At 45.4% G+C, this 19532-nt stretch overlaps 1 protein-coding gene across 1 annotated transcript in view; it reads right to left on the minus strand.

Annotated features, from left to right (window-relative positions):
- Positions 1–9216: 9216 nt before the first annotated feature.
- Positions 9217–19532, minus strand: part of ofcc1 (orofacial cleft 1 candidate 1) — a 121922-nt gene continuing 111606 nt past the window's right edge. The window contains exon 25 of the mRNA XM_045710803.1: positions 9217–9404. The gene's annotated coding sequence lies outside the window, so the exon portion shown is untranslated. The remainder of the gene's footprint in view (positions 9405–19532) is intronic.

A 19532-nucleotide genomic window follows, 5' to 3' on the forward strand; every position in this document is an offset into this window, starting at 1 on the left:
ACTACTACCACCACCGCTACCACCACCACCGCTACTACAACCACCACCCCTACTACCACCACCACCACCCCTACTACTACCACCACCGCTACCACCACCAGCACCACCGCTACTACCACCACCACCACCCCTACTACTACCACCACCGCTACCACCACCAGCACCACCGCTACTACCACCACCACCACCCCTACTACTACCACCACCGCTACCACCACCAGCACCACCGCTACTACCACCACCACCACCCATACTACTACCACCACCGCTACCACCACCACCGCTACTACAACCACCACCCCTACTACCACCACCACCACCCCTACTACTACCACCACCGCTGCCACCACCAGCACCACCGCTACTACCACCAGCACCACCGCTACTACCACCAGCACCACCGCTACCACCACCACCGCTACTACCACCAGCACCACCGCTACCACCACCACCGCTACTACCACCACCGCTACCACCACCACCGCTACTACAACCACCACCCCTACTACCACCACCGCTACCACCACCACCACCACCGCTACTACAACCACCACCCCTACTACCACCACCACCCCTACTACTACCACCACCGCTACAACCACCACGGCTACTACCATCACCACCACTGCTACTACATCATTACCCCTACCACCACCACCACCGCTACCACCACCGCTACTACCACCACCACCGCTACGACCACCACCACCGCTACTACCACCACCGCCACCCCTACTACTACCACCACCGCTACCACCACCACCGCTACTACAACCACCACCCCTACTACCAACACCACCCCTACTACCACCACCACCACCCCTACTACCACCACCACCCCTACTACCACCACCACCACCCCTACTACCACCACCCCTACTACTACCAACACCGCTACCACCACCACCGCTACTACAACCACCACCCCTACTACCACCACCACCACCACCACCAACCCTACTACTACCACCACCAACCCTACTACTACCACCACCGCTACCACCACCAGCACCACCGCTACTACCACCACTACCACCACCGCTACCACCATCCCTACTACCACCACCACCGCTACTACCACCACCACCACCACCGCTACTACAACCACCACCCCTACTACCATCACCACCCCTACCACCACCACCGCTACTACCACCACCGCTACTACAACCACCACCCCTACTACCACCACCACCACCCCTACTACTACCACCACCGCTACTACAACCACCACCCTACTACCACCACCACGGCTACTACCATCACCACCACTGCTACTACATCATTACCCCTACCACCCCCACCGCTACCACCACCAGCACCACCGCTACTACCACCACCACCGCTACTACCACCACCACCGCTACTACCACCACCACCGCTACTACCACCACCACCCCTACTACTACCACCACCGTTACCACCACCACCGCTACTACCACCACCGCTACCACCATCACCACCACCGCTACTACAACCACCACCCCACTACCAATACCACCCCTACCACCACCCCTACTACCACCACCACCCCTACTACTACCACCACCGCTACCACCACCACCACTACCACCACCACCACCCCTACTACTACCACCACCGTTACCACCACCACCGCTACTACCACCACCGCTACCACCATCACCACCACCGCTACTACAACCACCACCCTTACTAACACCAACACCCCTACCACCACCCCTACTACCACCACCACCGCTACTACCACCACCGCTACTACCACCACCGCTACGACCACTACTACACCACCACCACCGCTACTACTGTACCACCACCATCACTACCACCACTACTGTACCACCACCATCACTACCACCACCACCACCACTACTGTACTAGCACCATCACCACTACTACTGTACCACCACCATCACTACCACCACCACTGCTACTACTGTACCACCACCACCGCTACTACTGTACCACCACCATCACTACCACCACTACCGCTACTACTGTACCACCACCATCACTACCACCACCACGGCTACTACTGTACCACCACCATCACTACTACTGTACCACCACCATCGCTACTACTGTACCACCACCATCACTACCGCTACTACTGTACCACCACCATCACTACCACCACCACCGCTACTACTGTACCACCACCATCGCTACTACTGTACCACCACCATCACTACCGCTACTACTGTACCACCACCATCACTACCACCACCACTACTGTACCACCACCATCACTACCACCACCGCTACAATCCCCACCACCGCTACCACCACCACAACCACCACCGCTACAACCCCCACCACACCTAATACCACCACCACCGCTACAACCCCCACCACACCTAATACCACCCCTACTACCACCACAACCGCTACTACCACCACCACAACCGCTACCACCACCACCACAACTGCTACTACCACCACTACAACCACCGCTAAAACCACCACCACCGCTACTACCACCACCACCATCGCTACTACCATCACTGCTACTACCACCATCATTGCTGCTGCTGCTCTGGGGTAAATATGACTTTAATTGTCTAACGGAGATGGTGGCCCCGGCGTGGTGTATGTGAACATGTGTCCCCGGAGCGTCACACATCTGCAGAGGGAGATGGGGGATGTGGGGGAGGGGGTGCATGGGTTTGTGGGATGCGTGGTTAATTTGAGCTGCGGGTTCAGACAGGGACGGAGGGGTAAAGGGGTTGGAGGGGGTGGTGTGTGTGAAGTGTGAATGCCCTGTCATTCTGCCTTTGCGCCGGGCTGGCCTAATGAATTCCTCCCTGGGCCCTCCATCCGCGGCGGCTAATTTCACCTGACACTGCCTCGCTACTGACAAGCACAGCCTCGGCGCCAATCAGCATGCATCAGACTCAATCAGAGAGGGGCCCTGTGAGATGCCCCAACACCTATTCTATAGATCTATTACTCTCCATCCTACCCCCAACACTGAGCAGAATCACCCCACCAGAATCACCCCGCCCTTGATATGGGGCAGTGAGAGGGGAACAGAGGGGACGGTTAGCCCTATCCCTTGCCTGACCTCCAGGTGCTAAGCGGTCGTTCTGACAGTGGTGTCAGCTCTGTCACACCTGAGGGATGGCAGGTTATCAACACCAGCACAAACACAAACTCCAGCCTCCACCCAGAAAGGTTTTCCACCCTTCTCCTCTCTTCTCTCATCTCCACTCCGCTGTTGACAAAGCCCTATCTTCAGGGCAAAATGACAGAATCAAAAGTCCTGTTGATGTCCCTGTTCATCGTGTCGCCCTCCTTTGCACGCTTCACATCGGTTTCTTTAAAACCCTCGTCCACGGCCGCCCAGTCTTCCACTGCCGAGTGACTTCCTCTCTAACTCAGCTCAAGCAGCTCCAAACAAACAGAGGCTGTGCAACAGATGGTGTCAGACTTAAACCAGGAACAGGAAATGAAGCCAAAGCATTTGGATGCCAGTTATGGTCAAAACACTCTCTCTTTCCGTGCCGCCCGTTTCATTGACTTGGCTGGAGCTCTGCAGTCAGCCTTCCCTTTTATGACACGTTTTGGCGGAACATGCCGGTCAGCTGTGCTTCCAAATATGTCTGTTTAATGTGGGGAGTGTGACAAATAGATGATCTCCATCGTCTTTCATCATCCCTCATTTGGTCGTCAGCCTCTTAGAGATGTCGTATCCCGGGGGCGTGCAAAATGTCACTCACTGCCATTCAGCGTGGAGTTGTTGTGATAAACAAATTGCAGGCTTTGTTGTTTACAGAGAGTACGATATTGAGAAATGGATGCTGCCTTTAGTTTTTGGTAAACAATTAATGGCGCTCCGAGTGGCCAAAAGTGCTTGCAGCCAAAACCATCTCTTGCCCGCAATGTTAGGAATGTGCAATTCGCACCATGTCAGGAATGAACATATTCAAATGTGTACAGCTATTAAATGTTAATTTACACAACAGATGAAGGCAAAGTGTGGTGCTTCATCAAAGAAATGGCCTGTATTTCAGTGTGAGGACTATGGCAGGAACAGGCCTCTGTTAAGTACTGAGTTAAGCACATAAAAGTTAAGTCAGCGCTGCTGTATCATTTAAAAGAAAACAACTATCCCTTTCACTCAAACTCATTAACATCAGACCCTGGTAGTGGTGGTGCAGCTAAAAGTGCGCGGTTTCTTTGTGTTCTTTTCCAAATTACCTATCACAATGGCGTCATCCACCCAAACTTCCTCACTACGTTTACGAGCAATGATGGAGAGAAAACAGCATCAGAAAACGAGCGAGTAATCTTCCAGGCAGATGGGCTCTGGTCTACGTCATAGGGGGCCTCGTTTACGGGATGACCATCTCACAGCGCTCGACATATGGATGACAGCGGTGGAGCGTGTGCGGAGAGGCAGCGCTGGAGTCGTGGGACAAGGGGAAATGAAGCGCATCACTACTGTCTGTCTGCTGGAGGGAGAAGGAGCTAGTTCTAGGAGTGGGCCCACAGTTTGGTTCCATCACTTGCATGCTTGTGGTATTGGAGGAAGTCCCTAACTGGTATATCTCAGTTTAGCATTGGTTTCCTCTCACTCTTCAAGCCTGTGTGTTAAGAGCACGCTACTCTGTACTGTTTGATCTAAGCTTCCCTTTAAAGGTTCTCTAAGCTACAGCCCCTAAGTAAAGGTCCTAGCTACAGTAGCATACTAGCTACAGCCCCTAGGTAAAGTCCCTAGCTAGTGTACTAGCTACAGCCCCTAGGTAAAGGCCCTAGCTAGTGTACTAGCTACAGCCCCTAGGTAAAGGCCCTAGCTAGTGTACTAGCTACAGTCCCTAGGTAAAGGCCCTAGCTACAGTAGTGTACTAGCTACAGCCCCTATGTAAAGGCCCTAGCTACAGTAGTATACTAGCTACAGCCCCTAGGTAAAGGCCCTAGCTACAGTAGCATACTAGCTACAGCCCCTAGGTAAAGTCCCTAGCTAGTGTACTAGCTACAGCCCCTAGGTAAAGGCCCTAGCTAGTGTACTAGCTACAGCCCCTAGGTAAAGGCCCTAGCTAGTGTACTAGCTACAGCCCCTAGGTAAAGGCCCTAGCTACAGTAGTGTACTAGCTACAGCCCCTAGGTAAAGGCCCTAGCTACAGTAGTATACTAGCTACAGCCCCTAGGTAAAGGCCCTAGCTACAGTAGCATACTAGCTACAGCCCCTAAGTAAAGTCCCTAGCTAGTGTACTAGCTACAGCCCCTAGGTAAAGGCCCTAGCTAGTGTACTAGCTACAGCCCCTAGGTAAAGGCCCTAGCTAGTGTACTAGCTACAGCCCCTAGGTAAAGGCCCTAGCTACAGTAGTGTACTAGCTACAGCCCCTAGGTAAAGGCCCTAGCTACAGTAGTATACTAGCTACAGCCCCTAGGTAAAGGCCCTAGCTAGTGTACTAGCTACAGCCCCTAGGTAAAGGCCCTAGCTAGTGTACTAGCTAAAGCCCCTAGGTAAAGGCCTTAGCTAGTGTACTAGCTACAGCCCCTAGGTAAAGGCCCTAGCTAGTGTACTAGCTACAGACCCTAGGTAAAGGCCCTAGCTAGTGTACGAGCTACAGCCCCTACGTAAAGGCCCTAACTACAGTAGTGTACTAGCTACAGCCTCTAGGTAAAGGCCCTAGCTCCAGTAGTGTACTAGGTAAAGGCCCTAGCTAGTGTACTACCTAAAGTCCCAAGGTAAAGGCCCTAGCTAGTGTACTTGCTACAGCCCCTAGGTAAAGGCCCTAGTTAGTGTACTAGCTACAGCCCCTAGGTAAAGGCCCTAGCTAGTGTACTAGCTACTGTACCGTAAGCGTCTTGAGGGTGTACATATTCCAGTGCCATCTCAGGTCGCTCCTTGGCAGGTTTCCCCTGTCACTAGTGCTCTGAAGGACCCCAAGAATGTGTCTTGCTGACATGACCGCAATGGAGACTAAAGGGAGAGATGGTCATCCACGCTTCTGCCTGAGCTGATGCTGGTTGACACAGTCAAAACACGGCTCACCGTCTTACCACTACGCCATGCGCCACGCAAACGCATCAGGCCCTACCTGCACCGACGTGCCGAACACTCCACACAAACCCCATGTGACGAAGCAACCTGGTCTGTGTCAGCGGTGGTCATGTTACTCTGCGGTTTAAATGGATGATCGCTCCCAAGCATATTCTGGGTAGGTCTACAGTCGGCGCCAATATCTGTGAGGCTGATGGGTAAGTTATTTTTTGAGTGAACATGTTAAATGACATAGAAATGCATTAACGGGTTGAACAACGCTAAGTATTCAAAATGATTTTGCTGTTAAAACTAAGAAATTGAGAAAAAAACACAACACAGATACAATAGAAAACAGTGCAATGAAGAGAGCAACTGCACAACAAAGTAGGGCATTGCCACTGTATTGTAGAACACTAGGCTAGTGTGTAATGGTTTTCAGCTCTCTGAATTGAGGCCACACTTTTAAGGTCAGCAAAGTGCAGGAAGTGCAGCGGGTTGCAGAATGTTGTCTGCACTTACAGGGCCACGCATTTCTAAACCTCACAGACGTCTAGTCCGAGGTTGACATCAGGGGAACAAATGGGAGCTGATAGCTCCGTTGTTCCGTGTCATCCTCCGTATTCTTCCTCCATACTATTTGGGGACGACAGTATTAAGCACAGCTGACATCATGTACATATATGCACAAAGGCTGAGAGGGGAGTTAAAAAGAGGACCGGCTCATCCCAACATCCATTAAGACACAAGCTTCACTTATTCCAAACAATGTGATAAGCCCTGTTCCTGTTCTTTTATTATTGCCTTGCCCTGATTCCCCCCGCCTCCCCCTTACCCAGAGTGCTTCTGTGTGCCTGTACAGTTTTAGAACACCACTTTCACTTAGTTGACAGATTTTTGTGTGGGTATCCCACGTCCGTCTTTCTTGCCTGTCTATTGTACACGCAACAATATAAGTTCGTAACGAGAGACCAGAAAGGAAACGCAATGTCCCTATTCCCTCTTTTTTCCTATATTAGGGATTTTTTTGCCCATTCTATTCAGGAATGCATTGTTTTAATGCAAATTATAAACCATAAAACCCAATACCCCATTCTGTTAAATTAATAGAATTACGAAAAAAATGTAATGATAGCAATTAAGTCTTGGAAATGCAAATTTTATAGTCAAGGACGATTACCTCATTTATAGCATGTGCTGGAATGATGCCAGACGAAGGTAATTTAGATCCCAGTTGCTCACGGTTACATCATGATGAATGTGCCGGGTATAGAGCCATCGTGCACCTGCAGTCACCCAGCCCTCCATCAGCGAGTACGGAGGGAGGGGACGGATGAGAAAGACAAATGCTGAGGGACACTTCCCTAAAAACACCAATCCCAGCAAAAAAAAACGTGTTCAAACAAATAGAGAAAGTTTGGTGTTACATCTGCAAAAAATGACAATGTGGAAGTAGTGAAGAGTGTTCTGAGTTTAGAGGAAGTCTGAAGAGGGCACTGCTGCATTCCTCCCAAGTAGGGACTGCTTTATAATTATTGGTATGGCATGTACATACCTACCTCAACTACCTCGTATCTCTGCACATTGATATGGTATTGGTACTTCATGTATATAGCTTCATTCTTGTGTGTTTATTTCTTGTGTTTTGATCTTCTTATTTAACTCTGCATCGATGGGAACGAGATTTTAAGTAAGCATTTCACTGCAAGGTCTACACCTGTTGTATTCGGCGGATGTGACAAATAACATTTGATTTAATTATTTCCTTCGTAGAAGTATGCATAAAAAATACCACTTGGCCACTTTGCCTATTTATTCCACAACAGAAAATATATAGAGAGGGCATGTCACAGCAAAGTTTGGAATGATAATAGATTTTCTGACTTGGAGATTTGATAGAACAGAAATCAGAAAGACAATATTAAGTTAGACCTTTCTCCTACTATACAGTGCCCTGTTAACCTGATGTTAATCACCTCAGATTAAAAATTGAGGGGCCCCGATGACATTTAAAAAACGGCAGGATTTTTAAAAGGTACCAACGTTTGGCTGCGTAAAATACTCACATTAGTTAATTATTTGAGACGACGGGCATAATGGAATTAATCTTTTATAAGGCCTAGCCTTCCTCTGCCTCCCTCCCTTCTAATGACTTAACATTTACATTTAACACTCCCTTCTGCCAGGAGTACCCACACCATACCCCCCATGCCCCTCCCCTCATCAACAACCATTACGCTACAGCAGGCCACAACGTTGTGGAATGTTCGGATAGAAATAAACTACAAAGTTAAAACCTGCCTTTTCTAAATTGTAGACTAGAGAATCACATCAGTCCTATTCAATACATTTCTATCACTAGTAAACATTTGCCAAATAAACGTTCCCTTTGCTTGGACTGCAGAACAGAGGCTGTAGCAAATGGCATAGGACAGGAGGCTGGTGTTAGTGTCCACCGTTAGTGTTAGGCCTTAATGCTGGGAGTCAACAGCCTGCAGTGACTGAGCCCCTCCGGCCATGCCTCGCCCGCCTGCCAGAGGATGAAATAGTGAGACTATTACGGTGAAGTAGTAAACCTCCACACACTCAACGCACTATCATAATAGAATATTGATTCTATCCGAATCCAGGGCCCTCTGTCCTCGGATGAGGAGAGCACTAAAGGTCATTTGGTAGGGGACTATAATAGAGATGTTGCCAAGCACTGGGGATTATTGTGTTAATGTGTGTTAGAAATAGGCTATACACTGCAGTACTGTACGTATTCTATGGAAGGTGCAAACATGAAAGTAACATGACTTAACCCTTTATAATGACCATGGACTTAATGCCATATTTGATACTTCTTTATTTGTGCTTCTCCATTCTTCTCCTCTATTTACAAACATGATTTTGCTACTATTAGTAGTACTTTTTCAATGTTCATTCGGGAATGATTAGAAAAACAGAAGTAAACACACTCAGATAAGCCAATAGAGAAGTGTTATATTCTTTGTGTCACATACAGCACCTACAGAATATCCAACGTTTTGACCTTCACTGTCCCACATTTCTTCTTGTTCATTACTATTCCAGTTTTTGCAAACCTGCATCTGTCTCATCCGCCATAAGTAACAGAGAAGCAGTCGCAACCATTAATTGTTGATCAGGGCAAAAGCGCCTTTGGAAAAGCGCCAAAGGAAAACGATGACAAATAACCACACACCATGCGAACAGCAGTACAAATTTCACCACGAGCAGGAGACGTGTATGCTTGATTGGAGCAATTTAATGTTATTTTTGAACATTTATTTTTTTACAAATCCTATGAGGACAGTTAAGAAAATGACTTTTTAATCATCTAAGGAGCCGCTGTGCCTTGTCTCTCCAGATGACTCTGTGCTGAAGACTTTCAGCCATTAGGATCCAGCGGCCGTTCTTCGCAAACGGAAAAGTCCTAGTTGGGAAAGTTGTGGTTAAGAACAGTAATATTTAGGGACAGTCTAAGTTGAAGAAATGTTGTAGTCAACATAGTTAGGATTAGGAGTAGTTTTATGTCTTAAGTAGTTTTATGATGAGGCCCAAAACTCTGGCATCCATCTTTGCCAACCAGTAATGTACACCCCACACCTTCCCTCTCAAGGGGCCCAGGAAGGTATGCATCACTAGCCATAGTGACATGCACAATACATTAGGAAATTGAATAATCCCTAACGTGACATTATAGTCCGCACAAACTTAATGATGAATTCTCTTTTTCCAGGCATTTGGAAATATATTCATGAAATTTCAATGTCCAATGAAACAAGTCATCTTTTAACCAGAGCACAAATATGACACATCATTCCTCATTTCTCTTTACAGCCAAGGCGTTATTTTAGTCAAATAAATACCCATTTGTCTTGTTTGTTGTGTTTTTTCCCCCCTTCGCGCCACACAGGTCGAGGTTTTTGTGGGAGACCAAATGAAACTGCCATTGTAAGAATCAATTTGATGAGTCTTGTATATACTCTCTACTCAAAGTAATGTGATATTGATTGGTTCCCTCTGACATACTACTCCTCTCCGAGCGAGGATGATTATTGGCTTTTGACAAATTCCAGCGCAATCGTTTCTTTTTTCCTTTGTTTCCCTGCGCCAGTGCCACAGCTGAATCAAACTGAACTTGAATGTGTTTTCCAGTGTTTTGATCACACAAAGGGCCACATATATCACCATATTATCACTGTTCTTATCAATAAACAGTAGCATGCCTTCCAAATAAAATCTAAATCTAATCATTCAACATCTGACTACATCAAAAGTTACACAATGAGATTTGCATTCAAATACATGCAATTTTAGACAGGCATCTCACAGGAACACACAGGCGCAACGCTAAGTTATTACATTTCATATTTTGCAAAGCATTGTGGACATAGCACTGCAAAACTAATACATTATTAAAATACCATATCACCCTCTGCTGTCTGTGCTGGTTATGGATGACAATAAAACAGTCCCAGTTCTGAATCAAAGTGACACAGACCAAAGCAATCATATCCACTGATCTTAATGTGGCCCCCGTGATGAAGCATGGTGGTGCAGGGGCCGGGGAGGGGCCCCGGATCACCTCAGTCACTACTGATTAGTGTGTGTAATAAAGAGAGCGAGACAGTTGGCCCCACTGTGGACATGGCTCACTTGGCAACTGCTTTAACAAGGGGCTGGGGGGGAGGGTCTACTGAGAGGAGAGGTGTTGGGATGGTGTGTATGTATGGGAGAGATCTAAAGCACTAAATATGCCGATGTGTACATTTTGTGTGTATATGCCTATGGGTGTCTACAGAAATTAATACGAGTGTGTGTGTGCAGGATCATGTGTGTGTGTATGAGCAAGGTGGATACATATGTGTGTTTGTGTGTGTTCGTGTGTGTGTGCGCTGCAGGCAGCATTCCCCCCCTGCGCCGTGCACATGAAAACACCTCACACATGAGGGGCTTGTGCATGGAAAAATCAATAGGTTGGTGATAGAAATATGCTGGAGTCATTCCCCAGGTGAGAGATTGATCTGAGCTCCACTGAGGTTCTCTGTCCAAACTCCAAATAATGGTTAGAGGCCAGCGACCCCAAAAACTCCCCACAACACCCCCCATTCTACCAATAATCATGGCCTTAACCTTTCCTGTGACCAGCCTGGGCCTTACAGCACTGGACCAAGCATTACAGTAAATAGACCATGTACTGGGTTACATGAAATCTAAGTCATAAAATACTATATAGCTACATACATTGCGTGTACAAAACATTAAGAACACCTTCCTACCCCCCCCTCAAAACAGCCTCAATTCGTTAGGGCATGGACTCTACAAGGTGTCGAAAACATTTCACAGGGATGCTGGCCCATGTTGACTCCAATGCTTCCCACAGTTGTGTCAAGTTGGCTGGATGTCTTTAGGATCAAATCAAATTGTATTTGTCACATGCGCCAAATGCAACAGTTTGAAGTTTTGACACAAACCAGTGTGCCTGGCACCTACTACCATAGCCCGTTCAAAGGCACTTAAATATTTTGTCTTGCCCATTCACCGTCTGAATTGCACGATCCATGTCTCAACTGTCTCAAGGCTTAAAAATCCTTCTTTAACCTGTCTCCTCCCCTTCATCTACAGGGATTGAAGTGGATTTAACCGGTGACATCAATAAGGGATCGTAGGTTTCACCCGGATTCACCTGGTCAGTCTGTGTCCTGGAAAGAGTTTTGTCAACTCAGTGTACATTGACTAACACTTATGGAGAATGTATGCGAGGGATATCATGACGGCTTGTAATGTACATCAAGTAAAACTGTGGTGTGTCTCCTTTTTCCATGCTGGCTCCTTCACTTTCTTTGTTGATGTTTGTCTCTCGTTCACTCAGGCCTGGCAGGGGAAAAATGCAAGCTGTCGTTGCAGAGCGGGGCTGATGAATACGGGGCGACAGCCAAGCCGCGGCGGCAGCATTAGCTAACGTGAGTGTTTTTAATTGCTCAACTATGGGCATTCGGTCCAGGTTTCGACATGCCACTGCACCGTCTACTGAAAATATGGCCTCCCTGACAAGCCTGGCATTGTACATAATTATGTGGAGGGAGTCGAAAGAAATGTCTTTATGCAAAAAAATGTGGCGGGGATGCAGTGGATTCATTAATACTCTACCGTCCATTTGAAAAAACATGAGAACAAAGCTACTGGTGTCATCTAACAGTATTCCCAAGAAGAAAAGATAAGACTAAATTGAACTGCGCCTTTTCTCCTTCACCACGGGCTGCTACTGCGGTGAACACAATCTATCATTACCTCACCGTATCAGTAGAAACGTGCCCATTTTGAGTGATGACTTTCCTACAGGAACTAACAGCTGTATGTGCAAATCATGCATATAAATCAATTACCGGGGCCTATGTACTTTAAATGCACCCATTAATTAAGCAATGTCAGATACAATGAACCGTGAAGTTCATTACATTTTTAGCATTCAAACGCTGGGATTATTTGAGGAGGAGAGGATGTTATACCTAATGATTAACGCTAGTTGTGTGAAGCAGGGTAGCTGCCAGCTAGCCTTCAGTAGAGATGTTAGTACACTAGAAACAGATCTCAACAGCTTCCTCAGCAGAATGAGAGAGAGGAGTAGGGACGGATGAGAGTTGATCAAAAGGAAGACAAACAAACGGGGATGGCCATGTGGTTTACATGCCCACATCCAAGGATTCACAGAAAGGCAAGACAGGATACATGCATCTCTGCCCAGTCAAGTGTGTCGAGTCATGTGACCCCAGCTCCTCTCACGTGTGGCGTGCAAGTGTGTGTGTGGCATGCGAGCTTTCACATGTGTGTGTCTGTCTGTATGTGTGTGTGTGTGTGGCATGCGAGTTTGTTTGTTTGTGTGTGTGTTTGTGTGTGGCATGCGAATGTGTATGTGTGGCGAGCCTGGCCCTGTGTTTCGTGCCAGGCTGCAGTTTTGTTCAAGTCGCTGTGAGATGACAGGGGGGGACAGGGGGAGAAAAGGAGAGAGAGCCGGTCGGTCCCAGCTGCCTGCATTAAGCAATGACCTCTGCATAATGAAAGATGGTGAGAACATTTCCTAGTCATTACAAGGTTCCACGTTGTGACACGATTTGCATATTCATATATTTCTTTCCTCCCTAGCTATTTTTTTCCCCCTGTGAGCAGGACATCTGCCTCCGCCACTCTGGAAATAAATAAAGAATTAAATAAATACATTTTCAAAAACCACACGATCCATCCAGATGCTTGCAACTCTTCAAAAATACACCTTGTATTTGTTATGGCTTAAGCACCAGAGAGTTGTTTCAAGGGTCAGTGCCAGTGGAGTAGAATGCATGGTTACAAAGGGTCTAGAGCACATACCCATTCTACTAACTCTATTTCTATGCTCTATATCCTGTTGTTACACCATATGACACAGACTTATCTCAATGGTAGTAGACGGGTGTTTCTGGTTACCATATGATCTGTCTCTTTTTTAACAAGTTGAGTTAAGCTAAGTGGGCAAATGGCACAAGACATGTAAATGGTCTGCATAACAGTAGCCATATGGTGAGGAACCATAATCCCCAGAATGGTGTCTATTATGTGTTTTTTGTTACTGTGGATTTTAGAGTGGCCTAATTGCACATTTCCACAGTAGAAATCTTCCATGGTTCAGTGAGATTGTTAACTAACCTTTTTAGTTTTTAGAAAATATCGGTATGAGCCAAAAGGCAAAATTATTTTGTGTTACAGTGGATTTTAGAGCGGCCTAACTGTATATTTATTCAACATTTTATTATGTTTATTATATGAATAAACTTCCCCAATGACCTCAGTTAGTTGAGCATTGATACTATTGTGGATCTACAGTGGACATGTTAACATGGTGCTACGATGTCACAGTATATGTGGGGAAAAACAGTCTTGTTAAAGTTCAGAGTCCATTTTTTTTCACATGATGTTTAAGATTCTTACAGTATCTTCACAGTGGTTTGAGACATCGTCTAACAAACAATATCCATGTAAATATTTATATGAATTGAATATGCCTTCAAAAGATGTCTGCTGTAAGCCACAGGTTCTCTCTCTGATCTAAGAGGGCTCACCACAAAGAAAAGTTATTCTACTTACTGCATTACAATTACATTTAACATCAAACAACTCTCGACGGCGCAGATGAAGTTGTCAAAACACTAGAATAGTCATACACGATTAAATGCAACGTTTTTTTTTATCAAAAGAGATAATCAGAAACACCTATTGACAGTAAAGTATATATTTAAATCAGTTTTATTTAATTCAAATGAATCGAGCAAATGGCAGGCAAGCAACGCAGCAGCCTGCAGAGTTGCCCGGTGTCTGCCGTGCACAGTAACGATCACAGCAGAACTTCTGAACACAAACTGTTTAATGCGACTACCACAAGCTGAGGGGTACATAAATATAGAATTAGACAAAATGTTATTTTTTATTTTTATTTTTTTTCTCTACACCCCCCCCCCCACGAGCAACATCCCCAGGTTTGAGGACTATGCAGATGTACAAGCCTACTTCAAAAAGTTGCAGTTCCCTTATGATAGCTCTGCAAAAAGGCTTTCTTTTAACTTAAATCAGCAAATGTGAAGCAGCGCAGACCTAAGGGCATCTTTTTCTCTTTTCTCCCCCTGAAAAATAATTGCTCCTAGGGATCGATTTGAAATTTAAATTGTGGTGAAATAGTGTTTGTCATTAGCAATCAAATATTTGAACCGTTGGAATACCTTTTGTCCTCTGGTGAGAAATATTGCACAGGGCATATGAGTTTGTTGATGAATTATATATAGGTGTGGATACTGCTCAGCATCCCCTTTTGAAGCAGAACAAACGGCCATAACAAATGAATGAAAAAGGAAAAACAGACCTGGTAGGGTAAAAGATTTGTCATCGCGTTTATAAGAAATGAATATGTATGAACTAAAACATACAGCTAGACAAATACAATATGATTATTTGATGTATGGATGTGCACGGTTTAAAGTCCATGAGCAGTACAATTGCAATACATCATATGAAAACCAATCATACAGTATGTACTGTATTAACTAAGTATTGTCCACTAATACAGAACAACACAATATAGACATGACACCACAAACACATCTTCAGATACTGATCAGATAAAAAAAATCTAATTTCATCTGAATTTACTTTGTTTAAATCATCATTATCATCATTATAACAGTAAATAACAGTCACTGTATACACCACTACAACTTCTGTATATTTGAGACCCAAAACAACTGTCGGTGGATCTATAGAGCAGATAGGGACTAAGCCAGACCAGACCCTGATGGTGGATAAACTGAACCGAAGATAGTCCAGACAGAGAAAAAGGAGTGTGTGTGTGTGATTGTGTGTGCGCGCTCCTGTGTGTGTGCATACGCTTGTGTACGTAAAAGCTTGTGTGCGTTCACATGTGCCTCAGTGCGTGCGCATGTGTGTGTGCCTGTGTGCATGTGCGTGTGTGTGAATGGGTCTTCCTGTTTCCTGATTGACAGACAGTGACAGGGTGCTCTGCTCAGCGTTCATTAGAGGAGCTGATTGAATTGGGGGGTGTGGCGCTGTCACTCTTAATGGAGTGATCTCTAATTGGAGCAGATTAGCTTCACAGGCTTCTGGGTAATGTCAGGGGCAGGAAACCAGAAAGCAGAGAGGCTGTAAGAGGACAGTGTATGGATCACACAAAGGCGCTAGACTGTACATCATCGCAACTCTAGCCTCTTCTGCAGCCGCCTGTACTGTAGACTAGAACACTATACAGCAAAGACTGATGAAGGCCTTAGGGTCAAAACGTTGTATAAGAAAACAGTGTGGGGGTAGCCATCTTTCTTTCAACACTACAGTTTGGAGCGGTGCACTCCCAACACCATTCCTTCATCCATACAGACCTTTAGCTTGTGTAAGACACTGTTTTAACAGAACACTACAAATAATGATCTCTGTACAGTAAACCTGGCCTTTTCTTTCTCGGGAAAAGAGGTTTGATAAGGCAGTGGTCCAACAGCTTCTGGGGTGTATCAGAGAAGAGAGAGAACGCTAGCCTGCTGCTTGTGTCTGTCTGTCTGCTGCACCGTGTGTATTGCAGCGGCCCCAAGTCATGGCTATGATGGTTTATACATAGAGGTGTGGAGCAACTTCAAGGCCAAAAGTAAGGTATAATGAGCACCCAGGCCGGTTCACAGTCCCAAAAGGACGCGGCCGGCTCTTCGACAAGTTGGGGGTGCGATAACGGCCGACCATAAAGAGGAATCATTATCAATGAAAATGACAGGTTATTAAGATCTGATATTAGGGCCTATATGGTTTAGTATGATAGGTTATCTATAAAACCTCTAGAGCCCGGCCCACGCCAACAGACTCCATCTCGAGCGCCCAGTGCCACCGACACATGTTAATAAGCTCACAACCTTTAATTAAGCAATATGTATAAGTAGACGGCCATTACTGGCTGATTTGTGGCCCACTTTGTTACGTCAAGCACCGGCCACCAGACACATATTCAATACAAATCAACCCGGGCCTGAATATCATCCAGCTTAATGTGGGCCCAATATTGATATTTTATCACTTGGGCCCTGATTGGTGACTTTTAGAATTGTCATTTTTCATTGTGTTGGGGCAGTAATGAAGACCTAATGACCCTCATTCATTTGGCACACGGAATCATTACTCCACTTCACATTGTTTATCGGATAATGAATAGCCCTATCTGCATAGGCAGCCAATTTATGCCTCCTGATTGTGACTGTACTGTATGTGTGATGATGTGAATCACACTGCCCAATGGAACTGTGTTACTATGACGTGAACTATGTCACAAAGCTATACATCACAAAAGGGACGAGCATCCTCAGGGTTCGATACTGCGACCAAAACATACTGCGACCGTTTGACTTGGCAGTGTGACACACTTTTTTAATTGATCGCAAGGGTGCCAGTGAAAATCTTCTACCTCAAACAGTAATGTGCAATTGACAAAAAATAGACCTACTTTCTGAAGAGGCAGCAAATGCACAGAAATGCCCCTGTTTGTGTGTGTCAGGGCTTAACACACAGAGGAGGTTTTGGAAATCCTCCGGGCCAGTTGATCATCCCCGTCAGTGGCCCGCTTGGGTCAGTGAAACAAATATTGTAATAATGACATTTTTAATCTAGGCAATACAATAAATAAAAAAATAACAGATGGATACGCAAAGCTATTAATTCGTTATGCCGATTCTTTATCACGCGCACGCTGCACACGTACAGTACCAGTCAAAAGTTTTCCAGGGTTTTTATTTATTTTTTACATGGTAGAATAATAGTGAAGACATCAAAAATATGAAATAACATATATGGAATCATGTAGTAACCAAAAAAGTGTTCAACAAATCAAAATATATTTTATATTTGAGATTCTTCAAAGTAGACACCATTTGCCTTGATGACAGCTTTGCACACTCTTGACATTCTTTCAACCAGCTTCTTGAGGTGGTTTCAATTGAACACAACTGAATGCATTTCAATTAAAAGGTGTGCCTTGTTAAAAGTTAATTTGTGGAATTTCTTTCCTTCTTAATGCGTTTGAGCCAATCAGTTGTGTTGTGACAAGGTAGGGGTGGTATACAGAAGATACCCTATTTGGTAAAAGACCAAGTCCATATTATGGCAAGAACAGTTCAAATAAGCAAAGAGAAATGACAGTCCATCATTACTTTAAGACATGAAGGTCAGTCAATACGGAACATTTCAAGAACTTTCTTCAAGTGCAGTCGCAAAAACCATCAAGCGCTATGATGAAACTGGCTCTCATGAGGACTGCCACAGGAAAGGAAGACCCATAGTTATCTCTGCTGCAGAGGATAAGTTCATTAGAGTTAATTGCACCTCAGATTGCAGCCCAAATAAATGCTTCACAGAGTTCAAGTAACAGACACATCTCAACATCAACTGTTCAGGACACCAATAAGAAGAGACTTGCTTGGGCCAAGAAACATGCACAATGGACATTAGACCAGTGGAAATCTGTCCTTTGGCCTGATGAGTCCAAATTTGAGATTTTTGGTTCCAACCACCGTGTCTTTGTGAGACGCAGAGTAGGTGAACGGATGACCACCGTGAAGCATGGAGGAGGAGGTGTGATTGTTTCGGGGTGCTTTGCTGGTGACACTGTCACTGATTTATTTAGAATTCAAGGCACACTTAATCAGCATGGCTACCACAGCATTCTGAAGCAATATGTCATCCCATCTGGTTTGCACTTAGTGGGACTATCATTTGTTTTTTCAACAGGACAATCACCCAAAACACACCTCCAGGCTGTGTAAGGGCTATTTGACCAAGGAGAGTGATGGAGTTCTGCATCAGAAGACCTGGTGTCACGTTTATTCCCGCTCCCTCTCTGGCGCTTGACGTCGCCAGTTGTCTCATCATTACGCACACCTGCCACCATCGTTACGCGCACCTGCGCCTCATGACACTCACCTGGGCTCTATCACCTTCCTGATTACCTCCCCTATATCTGTCACTTCCCTTGGTTCTTTCCTGAGGCGTTATTGACTCTGTTTCTCTTTCATGAATGTACGCTTTTCGTGTTTTGTGCTCTGTTCTATTTATTATTACATTTGCACCTGTACTTGCTTCCCGACTCCCAGTGTACACGTTACACATGGCCTCCACAATCACCTGACATCAACCCAATTGAGATGGTTTGGGATGAGTTGGACCGCAAAGTGAAGGAAAAGCAGCCAACAATGCTCAGCATATGTGAGAACTCCTTCAAGACTGTTGGAAAAGCATTCCTCGTGAAGCTGGTTGAAAGAATGCCAAGAGTCTGCAAAGCTGTCATCAAGGCAAAGGGTGGCTACTTTGCAGAATCTAAAATCAAAAATATATTTTGATTTGTTGAACACTTTTTTGGTTACTATATGATTCCATATGTGTTATTTCATCGTTTTGATGTCTTCACTATTATTCTACAATGTAGAAAATAGTTAAAATAAAGAAAAACCCTTGAATGAGTAGGTGTGTCCAAACTTTTGACTTGTACTTTATAGCCTATTGATGATCTGTCAGGCAGAGAGAGCAAGCAGCTCATCAACAGCTGGTTGTTGCTTGGAGCAATTCACAGAAGACCAACAGCGGTAGGAAAGATGTTCCAATTTATGAGAGTAAATGCTAAGGCAAGAATGGGTATGCAAACCAGGTCTTTAAAAAGTTCAAAGTCTCGGTTGAATATTTGTGATGCGCAATTCAGTAATCATGGAATAGGCTACCTTGAAAATCAGACATTTCCTTAAGGCTATTTGGTCCTTGGAAAGTCATTGAAGTTATGGTTGCCAATTTAGAAGGTCTACTGCTCAAATTTAATTATTCTGCGATTTCATTTCTGATCAGTTTCTATGAGAGATGTAGCTGCTTTCCTTTGTTCCCCAATGTTTCAATTGAAGGGATTTGAGCTACTCTGTTGCGGTAAAACAACGTGCAGTTATTACATTTGAGTCATTTAGCAGACGCTCTTATCCAGAGTGAGTGAGTGCATATATTTTCCAAA

This window comes from Salmo salar, chromosome ssa29, assembly GCF_905237065.1.
Source record: "Salmo salar chromosome ssa29, Ssal_v3.1, whole genome shotgun sequence".
NCBI lineage: Eukaryota > Metazoa > Chordata > Actinopteri > Salmoniformes > Salmonidae > Salmo > Salmo salar.